Source organism: Geospiza fortis, unplaced genomic scaffold (assembly GCF_000277835.1).
Source record: "Geospiza fortis unplaced genomic scaffold, GeoFor_1.0 scaffold192, whole genome shotgun sequence".
Taxonomy (NCBI): Eukaryota; Metazoa; Chordata; class Aves; order Passeriformes; family Thraupidae; genus Geospiza; species Geospiza fortis.
Genome location: NW_005054315.1, coordinates 5398751 through 5417434, shown reverse-complemented (window position 1 = coordinate 5417434; position 18684 = coordinate 5398751). Strand labels below are relative to the sequence as shown.

At 41.0% G+C, this 18684-nt stretch overlaps 1 protein-coding gene across 1 annotated transcript in view; it reads right to left on the bottom strand.

Annotated features, from left to right (window-relative positions):
* ST6GAL2 (ST6 beta-galactoside alpha-2,6-sialyltransferase 2) overlaps window positions 1–18678 on the bottom strand; it is a 46857-nt gene extending 28179 nt beyond the window's left edge. The window contains exon 1 of the mRNA XM_005419985.3: window positions 18628–18678. The gene's annotated coding sequence lies outside the window, so the exon portion shown is untranslated. The remainder of the gene's footprint in view (window positions 1–18627) is intronic.
* Window positions 18679–18684: the final 6 nt, after the last annotated feature.

Here is an 18684-nt window from a genome sequence, read left to right as displayed (position 1 = left end):
GAGAGAGGAGCTCTCATTCTGACATGCCCTGAGATTCACCACTCCAGCCAGGACTTCCTCACTAATTTCAGGTCACAGGAGACAACTGAACTTCTGTCTTTTCCAGAGAGGTATGAGCTGACCACAGTCTTGTTATTCTAACCGAGGGTTTCTATAGAAATGTGGTACATACCACTTCATGCGAGATTCAGTACAACTTTAGTGTAAATCACTTCCAAGCTCTTTAATCAAAACTACAAAGGAGCAGAAGTGTCAGAGTTGTGTGAAGACAAGCAGTTTTCACAACTCAAATCACCCCCCACAGCCTCTCAAGGAGTGTCTCACGGAGCCCTGTACTACCTGTACTCAGCCTTATCTACTTCTGACCCCTTTTTTGCCCTTTGCTCTTGCCACACCTTTGCTGTTTCTGGGACCTGTTCACAGAAAGATGCAAAGGTTCAAGGCTGTTTAAGTTGCTGCGATTGCCAACAGAGCTTGGTTCCACCACAGCAACCAGGTGCAGAAACCACCACTTTGGCCACAGTCCCTAGCATGCCCTCACACACAGTAAGGAAACAGATGAAGTATTTTCACTGCCCTTGCAGATCTAGCAGCTGGGTGTTTTGGCTGGGTTTTGGTCATATTTCAGCTGCCACAGCACTGTCTCTTGATCCAGATAGCAGGGGGAAAAATCCACTTGTACTTACACCAATATAAAACCACTGCAAATATCCAAAACAGTGCAAATCGCTTTTCCAAAGTGAAATTCAGTATGCCACTGCACAGTCATGGAGGGATCTAGGTTTGCACAAACACCATACCAGCAGGCTCCACTCTTCCACCTCAGTGGTTCCTCTGCAGATCCAACCACAGAGCTGCATGTGGTTTTTCTGTGCTACCTTTGTGCAGCTCTCCTCCCTCTCACAAACTGCAGATTTCAGAGGAACTGCAGGTGTTCCCAGGGCATCTGATTACCATGAAGGTCCTAGGAAGCTGAATGCTAAGCAGACTGAAACATCAAGCTGGCTGGAGATAAAACCCATGTGTGGAAACAAGCTGACCAGACTGATGGCCATCACTTACTTGTGCATCCTCCACACACACATAACCACTTTATTAAAGTATTTAGTTTTACTGCTGCAGTGAGGCCGATGAGGAGGAAGTGAGTTGTACACCAACACAGGGAGGAAGAAGCAGGGGCTGGGGGAGGCTGTGGCACTGGGCCAGGAAAGAAGGAAGCCTGGCTGCAGGGCAGCAGAGAGGGCAGGAAGGCAGAGAGACTGAAAATAAACTACACCCATAGTGCTAGTGGAGGAGCAAAACAACACCTGCCAGAGAGGCAGCGACACCTCAGCACCACAGGGATGAGAACTGGAAGTGAAAACTTCCTCCCACCAGAATGATCACATCCTTCCCTTTGGGGAAGCAGCATGAGAGCCTTGCTGAGGGAAGGCTCTGGACTAGAGCATCCTACCCTATTCCTCCCAAGATGGGAAAGAGGCTCCCACATTCCTTCAGCAGATGGGAAGCCCGGGTGAGTGGCAGGGCCCATGCTGCATCTTTCCCCTTATTCTGGATGGCCACTCCCAGGTCAGTGTGCTGCTCCCTGCCACCCCTGTGACTGGGAAAGGGGACCCTGGAGCACTGATCCTGGTCCTTGCAGGTGGAGCACAACCCTTGTACCAGGGCACTTTCAGACTGAGCTTGCAATGGACCAGCGCCCAAAAGGGTTGCACACATTTCCCCTGTGAAGGTTGCACACATTTCCCCTGTGAAGGTTCCTTCACACCCCATGCAGGGACACTCCAACATACAGGCACAGATGGTGCCTGAGGACACACAACATGAGCAGGAGTTTATGCCCATCTTTGGCACAGCCTGGCTTTCTGTGGGACTTATATCCCACCCACAGAGTAAGGTTTTAATCCCAATCCCCCCTGCAAAAGCAGAGTTCAGGAGCAGCCTGTGCTTATGTTCTGCTTTCATGTGTAACTGAACAGGATGGCAGGAACTTCTAAATGCACCAAAACAAGACAGAGAGGCACAGAGAAATGGATAATACTACTCAGTGTATAATAAAACAGAAGAAAAAAAATCCAGCCAACATACATAACTGTATTGGGTTCCCCTCTCTCTTTTTAAGGGACAGCTTTTGATACCGTACTTGCAAAAAACACATAATTCAAAAAAGGAAGGAAGTGCTTTGAGGGTTTTTATTTAAAGCTTGACAGGATAAACGAATCAAAGTCTCATTAAATCACACAAATCTCAGGCTGCACACAAGACTAAACCACGAGAAATAGGACGTTACAAATCCTCATGCAGTTCTACACTTCCAGCACAACAGCTCATTTTATTTCTGCTCTTGGCAAGGTTAGAATAAAAGGCTTCTTTTCTTTGCTCCATAAATGTTTTTAGATGCTATATTACTTGAACTTAACACAGCAGTAATTGCCCTGAAAAAGGGCAATCTGAATTGCTTCCTTAAAGAAGGAAACATTTATAATAACACACACATGAACAGAGAGTACAGTTACAAAAGACCTGTTTCAATCTCATCACAAAAACTTGACCAAATTCACTCACTCTTCCAGGCAGAAGTGATTGGAGAATTTTGATTTTTCACTCTAAAGCAACATTTCTGAGATATACCAATTATTCACATCTCTGTGTAGTAGTGTGTTTTTCCTCTGCCAAGTATGTTCTTACTGTATGTTTCTAACACTGTAGGCACTGCTTTCCTTTTAATTACTAACTTCTTTATTGGACTGTAGTTTGTCTTTTTACATTTGTTACAGAAAGCAAGCAACTCAGCCCTTGTTTAAAAACTCTAATAAGAAAAATGTTAAACAAATTGTTCCCTGTTTCTCAGCTCTATCTCAGGGGCAGTTCCCATTTGTTTATGTTAGCAAAATAATTGTAGGAGGATATTTAGAAAATTATCATTGTTAACATCTCATTTCTGTATATTCATATATATACATATAAACAACATGCCTCTTATGTGCTTATTTGCCTTAGTCTAAAAGCTTGAGTAAAAAATTTCACCCTGGAAGAAGGCTTGCCAAACTGAAGGATGAAGTCAGTTCAGCCCTTTGTTACATTACAATCTAAAAATGAAATTTCCTGGACTGAAACAATTTTCCCCTCTTTTTTGTATATTTTAATACTTAACATGATTACGCTGATAATAAGCCAACCTACACTAGCTGGGGTATTTTGGTTGGCTTCCCAAAACAAAATGAAGTGGTATTAGTATTTCCCCCCCCACCTCTTTCTTTCTCTCTCCATTCTGGCACTGTTTAATGCATGGCTGTGGGCAAAATTAGTTTAAACTATGACTAGCTCAACAGAAATCTCTTCTGTGGGGGATACAGCTGTTTCTAACCTGACATGAACCACTGGAACCTGAATCCTATCTGTCTGGAAATTTTACAAAGAATCAGAATCTCTAACAACTACCAGCATGAAATTAGCATGAGCAATAGTGATGAACCAAGGTTCTTGGCTGGGTTCTTCATCCCCTTGGTCAATCATTGATGCCCATGTGCAGCACACAAGATGTCTTTCCCCCCAGCACTTGCCATCCACTCCCTACAAATACAACTGACTTTTACAAGATGGAAGGTAGCACAAAAAGGATTAGGTTCTCTGAAAGCTCTGACACCATTAAAACAATGAGATACAGAGGTGAGACACAAGACAGAGCTGGCTAGCTCCCAAGATTATTTATATAAGTTGTTTTTGTTATAAAAGTTAGAAGGATGGGATAAGAATTAGATTGAGACCATCCTCATGGATATAACTGTGGAATTACCACTTGATGGTAATTTTCACCATCATAAGAGACAACAAAACCTAAAACCTTGTATTCTGAAACCTACAGGCTACTACTGAGTCTGTGAAAGAGTAAATACTTTACTTTCCGAGATACTTGGTAGAGGTTTTTTTGGTGCCTTTATCTCTAAAGTCTCAATTTAAATACAGACTTTAAAACCTGAAGCTAAGCAGTATATATGCATTATATTCCCTTCCTTCAATTGTTCAACAGGTGGCATAATCAAAATTTTCATTAACATATTTCTTAGTATTTCAAATATTAGCTATACACTTCTTGATTTTCAGCCAACAGGAAGGCCTTTGAAATACCACCAATTTCATTGAAAAGCCCTCCTTCTAACACTGCCTTTAAGCATCTGAGACATGCAAACCCCTGCCTGCCTTTTGCACACTCTGTTTAGGAGATGTAGACACATCTGCAGAGAAGGTGCTGATGAAGTGCATCCTCTTGCCCAGCACAGAGCACAGCCATCCTCTCATCAAGATGTGAGAAACATCTGAAACTCTCCCTCTCCTCTCCTCTCTTGCTGCACACTGACAACTCAGCATCTATGGGAACAGACACACAGAACCAGACCTGCGGCGAGGGGCACGTGGGGTGTGCCCACCCTGCCCTAGCAAACCCAGCAGCTTCCTTTCCCAGGGAGCCTCTTCTGAGACAGTGCTTGCTTCTCTTCTGGCTTGTGCCCTTCCCAGGAAACAGGAGTTTTCCCTCACCATGCCACCATTTACCATTTCGGAAACCTACTGGCAACATTCAAACCAACCACTGGGAGAATTAGGAAAAAGGTTTGCAATGGTGGAGAGGAAACATTTATGTGGTTTTGACCCTTGCCTAGGATAGTACAACCCCAACCCTTGCCTGCAGCTTTTAAGTGCTAAAGGCACGAGGTAAGTAATAAAGTAAAGCCCTAATTCACTACCCTAACTCAATCAGAAGAAGGTTTTCTCTACCAACATGAGAAGAGACTTGCGAAAAAGAAATCCTGGTTTTAACATAGATTGATTCCTCAGCAACACCCAATCCTATCAAACATATTGTGCTAATGGGGTTTAGTCTTCCTTCAATCCCATTAAGACAGTAAATAAATGGGGGAAAAGGTTAGTCTGATCTAAAAACCAATGCCTAACATTTCTAAAATTTTCAGGACTTTTGCTTTTATTTTCTGATTTACATCTATACTTTAGTCAGTGTTAGTAGAGATGTTTTACTAACAGTTAAAACTACCATAGCAGATATAGACTATACTATACAGGATGACTGCAAGCAAAGCAAAATTTTCCTACTTTCGTCACACTAGGTTGTTAGGTCCTTTTAAATGTTGGAGAAAAATGCATTGAAGTTCATACTAAAGACGAGTATAAAAATGCAAATAAATATATTAGTAGCAATCATAAATGATGTCAAGCAGTGACAAGACTCTTGTTCTGGTGTTCAGCTGTGTTCAATCTGCTCCAAACTCTTTCAAAATTTTCAGTATCTATGCAAAAATAGTCTGTTGTGCTTGCTCTGCTCTAGGAAAAGAGTAAAATTCTTACAAATTAGTATTTGGGCGTGCAGCAGTACAGCAAGGTGCTGGCAATCAGGCAGGACACCTGCCACCAGTACTAAACCTATCAATCACCAAACCTGGTTTGGTGAATTGATTAAACCAAATTTACCATTTCAATAAAACAGAAGGAAATCTATATGGGAACAGTAATGTTTTAATCCATTTTAATGCATTATATAATTTCATAGTACTTCCAGTAACTGTAGTGACTTTTTATTATATAAACCTTCCAAATGTGAAACCTGATAATAGATCCAACATACCCTGGATGGTCATGAGAGACACCAGGTTATTCCCAGGGGGTAATGGTAGAACTCTGTGTGCTCCCAGTACCCCACCAGTGCATTGATTCAAAGCTCCAGGAGAATTCTGTATCACCTCTCAATTCACAATTTTAGGTAGGGGTATACAAAGATTTTAAGATTATTTAGGAGCAGCTGTTGGTCAGTCTACTTACAAACCACATTTATTCAAATGCACCTCAAATTCTGCGTTTCTTCTTAAAGAGCCCGAAGTTGTGAACAGTAACAGCCACATAACCAGGGATTTTTGACTTCAGCATAAGAAAATGAGTACCACTGAGCTTTTCTTAAACCAGAAGGCAGACAATATGCTACGCCCAACAAGAACCAAGAGAAATATTGTTTGAAGTTAGATGGGGAGTGAGGAGTGGGTACTCATACCCACAGATCTGAGGTTCAGCTCTGGACCCAGAACCCCACTGAGGACATCTGCACACAAGCAAGATCTCACAATCTGGATACTGTCAAAATTCTGTCTAAATATGCTGTGCTATTAGAGATTTTCTTCTATTTTAGCTACTTTTTCAGATTCCCAAACCCTTTCAGATTGCTCCAAAAGCAGCAGAAACTATTAACAGTAAATTAATTTATGATGAAATGGACTTATCAGACTAACTAGAGATAATTTTTTTAAACTTTAATTGTTCAGATTTGATACAGCTCTTTAAGAATCCTATCCAATGTGCTTTCACAAATCTCAATGGATAATATTTATCTGACTTATTTACTAATTACTTCCAAATTACAAGTGTCCCTCAGGTCTGAATCATTTCTGATGAAAGAATGAGCAGACTTTTATACTATGAGGGAAGAGAAATTAAAGGAGAAGAATTTGTATGGTTCAGATCAGGCTAATGGCAAGTTTGATTTCTTTAAAGTGTTTTCTAACTTTATCACCACATGCAGTTAACAATTTGTATCTGCCACGTCTTCTACGCAACTGCCTTGCCTAGATCTCCTAAGGTTTTATTTAGTAAAAGGAGATAATCATTAAAAGCTATGGCAAAAGCAGTATTCCAGACTGCAGATACTGTAAATGTCACAGTCTCCATAAACAAACGGAGCGTGGACAAGCACATGAGGAATAACCACGTATTTTCAAGACACTTAAACAGAACATGCCCAAGGGCACAGTGTAGAGGAGCCCATGTTTCCATCAGTGGGTAACATATACAGTCTCTTTTCCAAGAGCTGAAGAATCCAAGTTTATGTGAATTCTAGTGCATCACTTTTCTGCCAAGGACACTTGTACAAAACAGGCACACTTCAGTTTAAAATCAATTCACTTGGCTTGGGCATCAGAGAATCAGGGGGAAAAATAGACTTTTCGTGTACAACATTAGCTCTCTAAAAGCATTATCTTTCTTGGAAAAATAATATTGTTAATATAATAAATACTTTATGTACTTTATTTACTGCTACTATTTCTCCAGCATTTCAGCCAGTGACTGAAAACTCCAGATTACAGCAGTGTGTCTCCGCTGGCACCACTGTATCACTATAATCACCTTGATTTCCAAAAGTCAGAAGTAGTACCTCTATTCTGAACTCCAAGATCTACAAAACAGTCACATTGCTATAAGTCTTGACCCAATTTCTCTTTCTCTTGATGACAGTTTTATTTAGCATGTCTGTTTCCAAGTCACTTGACATTTTCCCTACGTACTTTGCGCACATGGGAGTTGTAACTGTCTTCTTTTGTAACCCCACTTCAGGTTGGCAGAAAATAAATGAGAAGAAACTTTTGCTTTGAAAGATATCACATTTCAAAGAACATTTTGTTTAGTAACTCTAAATGAAAGAAATATGAAAAGTATTCTTTAGAAAATAAGTAAGAAAAATCGGAAAGAGGGTTAAAGCAACTCAGTCAAAAAGCAAACTGCTGTGGGAAGATGCCTTTACTTTCTTGAGCTGGACCAGATGTCTATCTTAGCCGTGCTGAATTTCTCAGCAGTCAAGGCTATGAATTACTATTGGCTGCTTGACTGATTAACCATGGTGCTGGTATGCCTGAGACCTTCCAAACACAGCAGGGTTATTGCAGCAGTAGACAATACTATAATATTGCAGCATTACAGGCTTTGCAGTTTTCTGTTCCTTCTCTCAGCTTGTGCAACAGGTTTATGACACTCCTTGGAAACTTTAATCTGGGAGCATGGGATAGTGTAACTCAAAGCTTTTCAGCCCTGCAGCCTGAAGAGTGCAGATATACTATTTCTAGAAACACCAAGAAGATAAAAATTCTTTGGGGTGACCTCCTCCTTCAAGGTCCTGCTTACCAAAGAAATCATGCAGAGAGTCACTATGCAGGCACTCCAATGACATGCAGTGATAAGTATCTGAGCTAACTTAGGAACAAAAGATGCATCTTCATATCCTCATATTTTGCTTTGCACTTCCCCTTTGATGGCTTTGGTTTCGGTGCTATCATCACTGAAGAATTCTCAGGGTACTTTCAACTGCAACTAGTTATTGTTTCACAAAAATAAAGAGCCTAATGTCACACAGGACAGAAGCCAAGTTCCACCTATACAGTGTGCTCTGCCTAGTGCTAGTGTCCCTTTTTATCTCATGACGAGCTTGCAAGAGCACTATATATTTCAGAGACTGCAAGACTTAATTATTTTAATTCCATGGTCCAGGAGTTTTCCATAGGGTTTTTCTCGTGCTTGAAGCTTTTGCAGACAATAGTGGTATCACTGGTTTAAGTAGCTGTGATCACATTACCTGCACCCTTCTCAGTGGCTGTCCATATAGAGGCACATTGATTTTTAGCTGACTCTATTGGCCTTTTCAGTGCTCCTAATAATAAAAGGCCTGAGCAAATAGAAAACCCACTGATCGCTCCTTTATGCAGATACCCTTTTACAGGAATCAACCCATTGTAAACTAATGTAGGAATTGTATTTTTGGTGTGGGGTGTGTTAGGCAAGAAGCAGGCATGCCCCTCTGCTACAGCTGCTAGCCAGGATCAGCAGAGATGGCAAACAGGACAAACACTGGCCTTGCACAGACACACAGAGCACCTTCTAGCCCCATCGACTGCAGAGCTGGGCAGGTGCTGAGTGATCCAGCCTAAAAGGCAGCCCTAGCAAACAGTGATGCACAGCACCCTGTCTCATCAGGAGCAGCACCTCCTGACTTCTGCCAAGTCTCTCCTGGAGCTTTATAACTTAAGCCCCAGAAAGAAAAATACAGACAAGCAGTGACTTCAAACACTCTGAGCCTCTGCCTCAGGGTGAGGGCTCGTTCCAGCCTGACATCTGTTCCAGCCCTGCTTGCTCTGTCTATACAGTGGCTCAATCAAACTAATTCAATGTCTTAAAATACAGCATATTTAGAGACCTTTGCTCATTTGACTCCATCCAGCAATAGCAAGTATCTGCAATAGCATTCTGTGGTCTTCTCATCATTCAGAAAACAGCAGTCAGAGCAGAGGAAAGGGCTGGTGCACAACCAGGTCTCACCCCAGTACAGAAGTCACCGCTAAGGTGCCTCTAAGCTGAAAAATAAAAGGCACTTCCTGGCCCACAAACATTATCTCTCCATTTTCTAATGCCTGCCTGAAATCTTGCAATTTTGAAAGCTAGACATTTCAGCCTACAGATTTTTAGACACAAGGAAGAGCAGCTCAAAAGCACATATGGAGAATACTGATCCCCATCTCACGCCACTGCCACCCTCACAGCTTTCCACAGCAGGAGCTGCCACTACGGAAACCCTAAATGCCAAGCTAAATGCCATCAATCAGAAACATTTTTTGCCTTGAGGTCAGAATATAACTAGGCCAACAGGGATACTCTTTTCGACCGAGCAGAGAGGGAAAAGCTGTACTAAATAGTGATCTCTCAAACCAGACACTCCAAAAAGCTTTCAGTGACAGTACCGTGGCAGTAGGACTCCAAGTGCAAATGCTTCTCCAGCAGGTACAGGGCTAATGCTTCTGCCTTACCACATGAGCCTATAGCCAGCCATGCACATTTTGGCTCCAACCTACACTGCTCTGAACTTACCCTTGAAAAAAAAACCAACCCTGAAATAAATAGCAAAAATAGAATCAGTCTGAACAAGCAGTGAACAATGACAATGGAATGAATATTAAATATGCACAAATATTTCTAATGGAGAGATTAGCCTTCTATAACAAACTCTGGCTTTAACCTTCATAACTTCAACAAAGTAAAACCAGTCACATGAAATTTCAGTCATGGTCTCATGCCAAGGAAAGCTCCTCTGGAAAGTTTGAGGTAGATCAGCCAAGGCATCTTGAAGATATGAGAGTTCCTGAAAAGTGAGGTGTTCTCCATTTCTTGGACTGTTCCCTAATTTTTTTTGGCCCACCATAACTTAAAAATGGTTGGCTTACACATTCCAAATTTGCTTGGCTACTACTGGTGCCTTTGACTAGTTGCAGGCTATTTTATTACTGAATGTGGGTTTGTGCACACTCTGAGTGCTGCAGTTGTTAACACAATACGTTGGCTTGTGCGTGCCGCAGGCAAGCCAGCCTGACCCGCTGCAGGCTCCTCCATCACCTCATCAGCTGTGCTCAGGAGGCAGCCTGGAAGCCCAAGACCCTTCCCTCAGGTCCAAGTGGGTATAAGAACTTGGCTGGACTTTACAGACTCCATGGGGAGACATTCTGTCAAGCTGGAGAGGAATGGTCCTGGGGTGGTTCCCATCCTTGCCAGTACCAAAGTGCCTCTCTTGGAAAGGTGAGAAAACTCCAGACCCAGATGGTTTCCTCCCCTGTTGTGTTAGTGTTGTCCTCTTCCTACTCCTTCAATCCATACTTAGACTTACTCTCTGATGAACCCAAAAACTTTTTTCAGTGAACATCCACATAGTTCCCAACCCTTTCCTCCATGGATTACTGATCCAATCTATTTCGCATTTCCATGCTGATTGCAGAGTCTGTGCTGAGGTCTGAGTGCCTCTTCTGAAGCAGATTCCCCCTCTCTGCTCCACTATTTTGGTCTCCAAGGCCCTCTACTAGACTAGGAGCCTTGTACACATAGACACTACACAGGGCAATAGACTTCTGGACAGGAACACCAAGGGGGAACATTTCAGCCCTCAAGAAGCAAATTTGCTCCCCTGAGTAAACTTCTAATTTGCCTGATGAACCCTGGAGAGACTGTGGGTGAGGAATTCACTCCTGATGGGGACTGTTCTGTTCACAATCTTGATTCTGATAACAGATACTATGGCAACCACAGGTATCACTTGACACAGCTTTCAGCATGGTCAACTACTTTAAACAATTCTCCTTAGTGTTTGATATTTCCTTTGACAATGACTATCACCTGCTACCTTGCCAGGAAAACAAGCAGTGCACAGCTGACTGGTGGTGGGAAACATTTGGCTATTAAAACACTTCCCAGTGAAGTATGTTTCTGCATGGAGTGTTACAAAGAGACCCATTCTTTCTGAGATGCACACATGCATGACTCCCATTCACAGGAGCTACGCAAGTGAATCCAAAGTAAAATAGGCTCGAAAGTGTCTACATCTACCAAACACTGATCCCACACAGAAAGTGCCTTTTAAGAATGACATTTCCTTTGACCTTCTGCATCTTACTTTTGCTCTTCAAAAACAAAAGACTGTGCAATGACCACGACCCCTACATTAAAAACCTAAACCGGTACTATAATCACCAAAAACACCCATAAAATAAGAATTATCTACCTAATAGACAGCAAGAACAGACTTTTTTTTCCACATTTCTTATCCAATTCGAGATTTATCAGAGCTCTTTTATTTGTACCAACTTCAAATATCTGTTCTTTCACCTTTAAATCTAACTCAGAGTTGTGCTCTTCTCAGCAGAGACCACACAATACTCAATCAAGTTTCACAAAATACATTGGCCTGTGCTGGGCCAGCACAAACCTGCAGAGCACCAAGGAAAGGCTACAGGAGGAGAACTCTCAGTCTCTCCCAGAGGTCCAGCCTCCACTGCCCTTTGGGAAGGGTGCTTCCCAGCTCCAGCCTGCCCGCTGCCCTGCGAGCTAATGAAAAGAGCATGAGGAGGATCCGCAGGCACTTTCCTCCCCCTCTCAATCCACAAAGGGTGAGTCACAGTCTGACCCTAACTTAACACTCAGGCTGTAAACTTACTTAACACTTGTAGAAGAATTTATTTTTTTTCAAACATACTGATGGCAGCATATGGCCCATCGACAGGTTTATTATTATAAGACACTTTTTCCACCAGGTTATAGTCTTTTTTATAAACATATGTTTCAGCACATAATAAAACCCCTAAGAACTGTTTCTGAAATGTGCAGGCACAGAAACTACTTTTCAAGGTTTGTCAAGACAATGAAAGAAACAATGTTTAAAGAGACTTCAATTTTTCTAAAGGTCTTTCTCTAAATGCCTTTTAAATCCAAGGGTGCTTGAGAGTTATGCATGTTTAAAAAAACAAAAGAAAGAAAAAGGAAAAGAAGTTCTCTTTGTTAATGCCACATTCTTCTCTATTTGGTCAAAGCTACCATTTTTATACTTACTAAAACTTGTCCTTCCACTAAATAGACCTTTTAACTACGCTTTATATCAGAACATGTGGTTTATAGGTGAATGATAAGATTCTGAAAATTGGGTGGCATATCATAAAGGAAATGTCAACACCACACTTCTACAGTCACACAAACTCATTGCTGCAAAGCCACCCTTGATACTCTGTGCCCTTCAGCTGTGCTAATAAAGATCTGAGCGTGAAGTCAAGGTGGTTTGATCACAAACTTCCATCCATCTGCAAGACTGGATCCAAGTTAAATGCCTAAAAACAAGGCATGGCTTGGTTTTCCTATAGGACGCATTTGTGTTCTTAAGAAAGGTGGCTTTTTGTCCATGCAGCTATAATGCAATTTCTGTGCTAGCACCACACTCTTTAGGGGGAGAAAAAAAAGCCACATAGTGTACACTGCTTTATTAAAAAAAATCCTACACTCTTCTTATTCTTAATGTTTTCTCCCTAATATCTCACAACATATTTATCCCGAGCATGCTTGATTTTAAAAGCAGCTTCCTCAATACATCAAAATATGACCCAACTCAGGTATGTTTGCTAGCAGCTTTGTTTCCTACCACCCAAGTTCAGTGTCCTGTTAAGAGGAGCCTGCAGCTAGAACACAAACTAGGATTCACTGGGATCTAGACCCTGAGCTCACTTAAAGGTGATACAGAACCTTTCACTAGTTTTATGGGAGTGGATATTAGACCTGTGGTTCACTGAAGACACCAGAGGCCTTATAGAATGTATGATACCATATATTAAATACTCCTTAGCACTTAAAAGGAATTCTGCAATCGCTTTGAACGTTTCATTGGTATTTAGGGTATTTTGGGAAAGAAAGTACACTTCTTTTCTATGTGTGTTTGTCCCCTTCCCCCAGTGATACTCCTCACAAAAGGCAGATGTTTTAAGACACTGGAAAAAGTAATCATACACAATCAGATTTGAAGCTTAAAGAATAAAAATCTCTAATTTTATCATAGGCATACTGTTATAATTGTCATGCATGAGTTTGCATTCAAAGAAAACTCATTTGTTAAAATTAATCACTGACTTCTCAGCCAATTTGTCAGCTAACTACTACCACGTCTGGACATGATTAGCTACCTTCACTGGGAGATACAGGGTGCCCTCTATAATGTTCCACAGGATGAAATCCTAAACCCAGTAAAGCCTTTGAACATTTTGCAAGGAATTTATTCACATGGAACCAGGACCTCATGGATGCTGCTGTAGGCTCTACTTTTTTCTGATTCCACAGCTTAAGCCTTTCTAGGAGAGAAAGGCCAACAGTTTCAACAATAAACACGCTCTACCTCCACCAGCAGGCAGAGCATCCCCAGGTCCCTGGGCTGTGTTTGGAAACACTTAACTGGCAGGATCGGTTTGAGGCAAAGATGAAGCATGATGAACGACGCTTCTGACAAGGGGGCTGGCTCTGCTCATCTAATTGCGGTTGCTGCTCCTATGATGTGGAAACCTGCCTATTAGAAACCACATTTCACAGGTGACTGAGCAGCCATCAGATGGTAACAGCTTTCATTTGTTACTGACCTCCCTTCCCTGACGCAGGGAAAGGGTGAACAGCCCGATATTCCATTGTCAGTCCAGAGCCACACACCTCCTGCTTTGTACAGTGAATTATAAAATATCTGCATTTTCCAAAATGTGTTGAAACACAATCTTAACTAGCATTTTCTCATATAGGCACCAGCCTCACAAGAGAATGAAAATTCTTCACTACTCAATTATGCAAAGTTTGAGAGCATTTTGGACTATTGTAGATTGTAGAGTACATCACTACATTTTTATACAAATAAGGTATTTACTCAGAACATCGTGGGCAGATGTGACTTGGTATTTCACAGAGACAGGATCAGAGCTTTTGCTGAGACACCGATATGACAATAACTAGACCAAAAGTAGTCCTTCCAGTGATGGACAGAAAGACAACTCCACTACCAAAATTACATACAGAACTTAGCACAGTTACTTTAAACTGAGGATGCTAAAAAGAGACTTCATCAAATTTTACACCCTCCAGGCCTCTGGCTCAATCAGTGACATAAGGGATTCAGAAAGTGACAGAACAAATCTCCCCATCTTGCTAAGCCCTCTGTATCTGGTTGGCCACATATCTTCCAGCCAGAGAAATACACATCACATGTGAAGAAGAAAGTTTCCAAAGTTAACAGCCATTTGGTTATTACAAAGATTTTGTGATGATACCTCAGAGCACTCATAGTCATTTCACAACCCCAGCTATGTAACACCCTACTCTGGGATAGCATTGATGCAATTTAATATAATAAGCAGACACTGCACAAAACCTGTGGTGACTCCTGCTCTGATGACAACTGCAGAGCTATGCAATGAATAACATTTACTTTTAATTTACATTTAGATTTCTTAAGCACATCTTCCAGAAAGCACAGTGTGCTAACACACACACAACCAGCTGTACGGCTGCATCTCCAGTGAAATGTAACAGCAATCCAGGCTGCCACACCTCTCAGCTAAACTCTGTTCCACCTCCTCAGCTCCTCCAAGCCTCTGGCTATCTTCAGCAGCATGGAAGAAACTGGCCTCTCCAAAGTGACTGGTGTCAAAGAGGGCTTTGAAGTTCTGCAGACCAATAAGGTCTGCCAGAGCATCTGTCCCGTGCGAGCTCCAAGGTCAAGGACCCTCATCAAAAACACTGGGAACCACTCCCTAATATTTAACTCTTCAAGAGTTAATCTTTCTGGAAAGAGACAATCTCTGAGAGATGCATACAGCAAACAGAATGATTTTGGCATGCTTTGCCCTTGAGGCCAACTATTGAAGCACTGATTCTAGTCTACGTAAAATTTTCAGACCAGATAAAAAGAAATCTGAATTTCTTTACAAGACTATTTTTTAGAAGTGTTACACATCAAGAAAATCAGTTTTCTATGGCTGCACCTTAGAAAAAAATGGATCTAAATTACAAAATGTTCACAAACCCAGTAACAAGTATCAGGGGTTTTTACAGGTATAATATGGTAGCTGTACTCAGCTTTTCACATGATCTTGAATTCTAAATATGTCACCATGAGTTCTACTAGAGGAAGATGGCATTTATTGTGAAATTAATATACATAATTAAGCACTTGAAGAAGGGCTTGCTGAATCAGAACCCTTTATTGTAAATCCTTTGTGGTGCTGATTTCATCCCATGCCACTCCTTTCACACTTTTAACATAGTTTTCAATACATACAATGTCACTGGAAGAAATACTTTTAACTTCAGTACCAATTTAAAAACTTAAAAAAATTATCACAACTTTCCCATTTGTGTCATGGATTGATTGATATCTAAATATGAATTAGAGAATTTTAAGGAAGCTCAAAACACATTAGCATATGAATGGCATACAGAAAAATTCTCTGAATTGCTACCAGCAAAATCAAAACACAACTGCATTTAGTTACGCAAATGAAAATGTAGTGTCAGGACTGCAGAGAGCCTAAGAAGTGCAAAGTTCAGGGAAAAACCATGTATGCAGCTGCTCCAAAAATAACCATAGTCAGATAAAAGTCTGAAAGCAATTATTTTGGGTGAATATTGTACACAGATCACTGCACTAAGCTACTATAATTAAACAAGGCAAAAGTTCAGATGGTGCCTAATAAGCCATTTACTACATTAATTATATTCAAGTGTGGCAGTCTAATGCTTGGTAATAACTAACAACAAGGGAAATAATTTAAAGAAACTATCTGATGTTGTAAATTTCTCTTTTTCATTCATCAGTACCAATGTTGCCAGCCAGCCTTTCTAACACACTTGAAACACATCAAAGGCATGCTGCTTAGTGTCAGGAAGAGCTATTTAAGGGTTGTAAACCTTTAGGTTGAGGAAGCCAACAGCCTTACTCAACAAAAATGATCCTTTCACTACAAAAGTAGCAGTAAAGTCAGATTTTCCATTCCTTGAAGTAAGTCCCTATGTCTTTGTTCCAAAGTTACAATGCCACAGGAGCGAAGTTTTTTTTTTTTTGAAGTAACAGCAGCATCTTAGAAAACCTTTGCAGATCAACAGATTTCCCACTGACCCTATTCCCTGGATTTGCCTTCACACTGATCACACCGCCCTTGTACACATCTGTGATTTTAATAGCATTTTCAGCAAATTCTTAACAAGATAATTAATATTAGAGAGGTATTTAATGTATTTTGGCTTATTTTAATGCCATTAGTAGTTAAATACATGGAAAATGAGCCTACACCATATGCCCAAGTACTTCTCTGCAGACTGCTAGCCAATTCCCTAGCAAGTACAGAGAAGTTTCCAAATCACAGTCTGAAAATTACTGCAGAGAGATTTGCATATTTCTGATGGACCAGTAGCATTCCAACAACTCATGTAAAAGTCAGCATGTCCCAATAGTTTATGCAGTAAGCAGCACACACAGCATCAATTCACAATGCAATTGTTAGGGTGCTACCACCAGGATGCTATTCTACCTTATTTAATTAATCTGCAATAAAAAAAAATATAAAAAAATCTGTAGTATTACATTTACTTTTTAATTTTGCTTTCTTGATTTTAAATCAGGAAACAAAATTGCCTGATTTTACTTATGCATAAATCTACATTTAACCTAAAAGGGCATGTAACAATTATTTTGCAGATTCCAAAGAACAAGAGATCAGATGAACACACAACTTCATCCATTATGTCTTTCCACTATGATGTTTATATATGCAACCCTGGCATCTCTTTCAGCTCCCCTTAAAAAATTTTTGTAACATTTTCCCTATTGTTTGGCCTTTCTTTTCATGTCATTGGTAGAAAACACTTAACAAACCATAGATGTAGAACTCTGTAACCTTGCAAGAAACCTCTAACACTTTGTATACATCCTCCAACTCTAAATGTGCAGTGCGGACAATGCTGGGAAATCCTGTCCTCTGCCCAGATAAAGTGTAAAGCAGAAAAGAGTTCTCTGACTACCACACCAGGAGTTTTAGACATCCTAAACTCAATCAGAGAAGACTTCTGCCTACAAATTGTTTCAAGTCTTCACTCACAAGATCTCAAATCCAGCACTTCCACAGGAAATGGAAAGAGGAGCCTGCCTCCTACAGCACAGGTGTCCACAAAGTTGTCAGCTGCAGAAATCAGTGTTGAGTCCTTGGGTTTGAGTACATGGATGGGACTTCACCTCCAGACCCTTTATCACAGCTTCTCATTCAGCAAATATAGCACATATTTTCCAAATAGTGCTGCAGTTGGTCTTAGCAAGATACACACAGAATTAGTAGGTATCCACGGCAGGATTTCCATCAAAGAGTACTTTAATCAGAAACTGCCCATGAAAGAATAGTACCTCTAAACCATACTTCAGATTTACATAAATAATAAAACCCTCTTAAAAAGAAAAAAAAACAAAAAAACCCAAAAAAACCCCCCAAAAAACTGCAAGAGCTCCATCTTTAAATGGAAAAAACGTGGTAATTCTTTCCCCATACCAAACAGCCCCACACTGTGCAAACCAGTTGAATTATTTTCACCTAAGTTTTCCAAACAAGAAAAAGATATATACATACATATATATGTATTAACATTACCTGGATGCAGACGCCACTCCTGGAAAGTTTCATTGCAAAAGGGTTAAAGTTCAGAAAGTTTGCAAGACTGAAAAAGGAAAACCAAATTTAAAAATGTGCAAAAACCTAAACCTTGAGGTTTGCCACTGCCGTCTGCCTTTCTCTTAGCATTTCCCTCCATATCTGAAATGAGATGACTAAACGTTCCTCCAAGTTACCAACTAAATTACTTGAATGAGTAACCCAACCATTTTTTTTTCTAGTACCAAAAGAAACACATTGCCATAACAAAATAAACTAGAAATGGTAGTTGAGCATTAGAGACTATAACATTCCCTATAAATCATAAAACCAGACCACAGAAGTGATCCACACCGCTTAGCAGAGGTGAATTCGCCGAGACTTTCTTTTTTCCTTTGAGACACCGATTTTTATATGCTACCACAGCTGCCTAACTATTGATAAGAGCAATCTGCAAAAGCAAATATAGAACTAACAGAACAGCCTCGAAAAGCAACCACAAAAAAAGGGTCTCATTTAAATTCCTGGAAAGCGCTGCTCCTCTAAACGTATCTATTCAAGCTCTCTTGAGCAGTCGAGCCCTCCTAAAACACACCCTGCACACTCCCCGCCCGAAAACTGTTAAGCCAAGAAGCCACTAACCCATGCCACCGAGAGCTCATATGGCTTCACCTACAGGGTTTTCTTTCCTGCACAGGCTGCACAGTAGAAATCCTCCCCTTCACCATCACCACCCACCTCCCAGAAACAACAACAACAAAAAAATACCCCAAAAAACCCCAAAAGAATAATAATAAAAGGGAGAAGCTCTCCGCCCGGGGTCGCCCCTACGTACCGCCGGGCGCTCAGGGCTCTCTGGGGGCCCTGCCCCCCGAGGTGCAGCAGCCGGGGC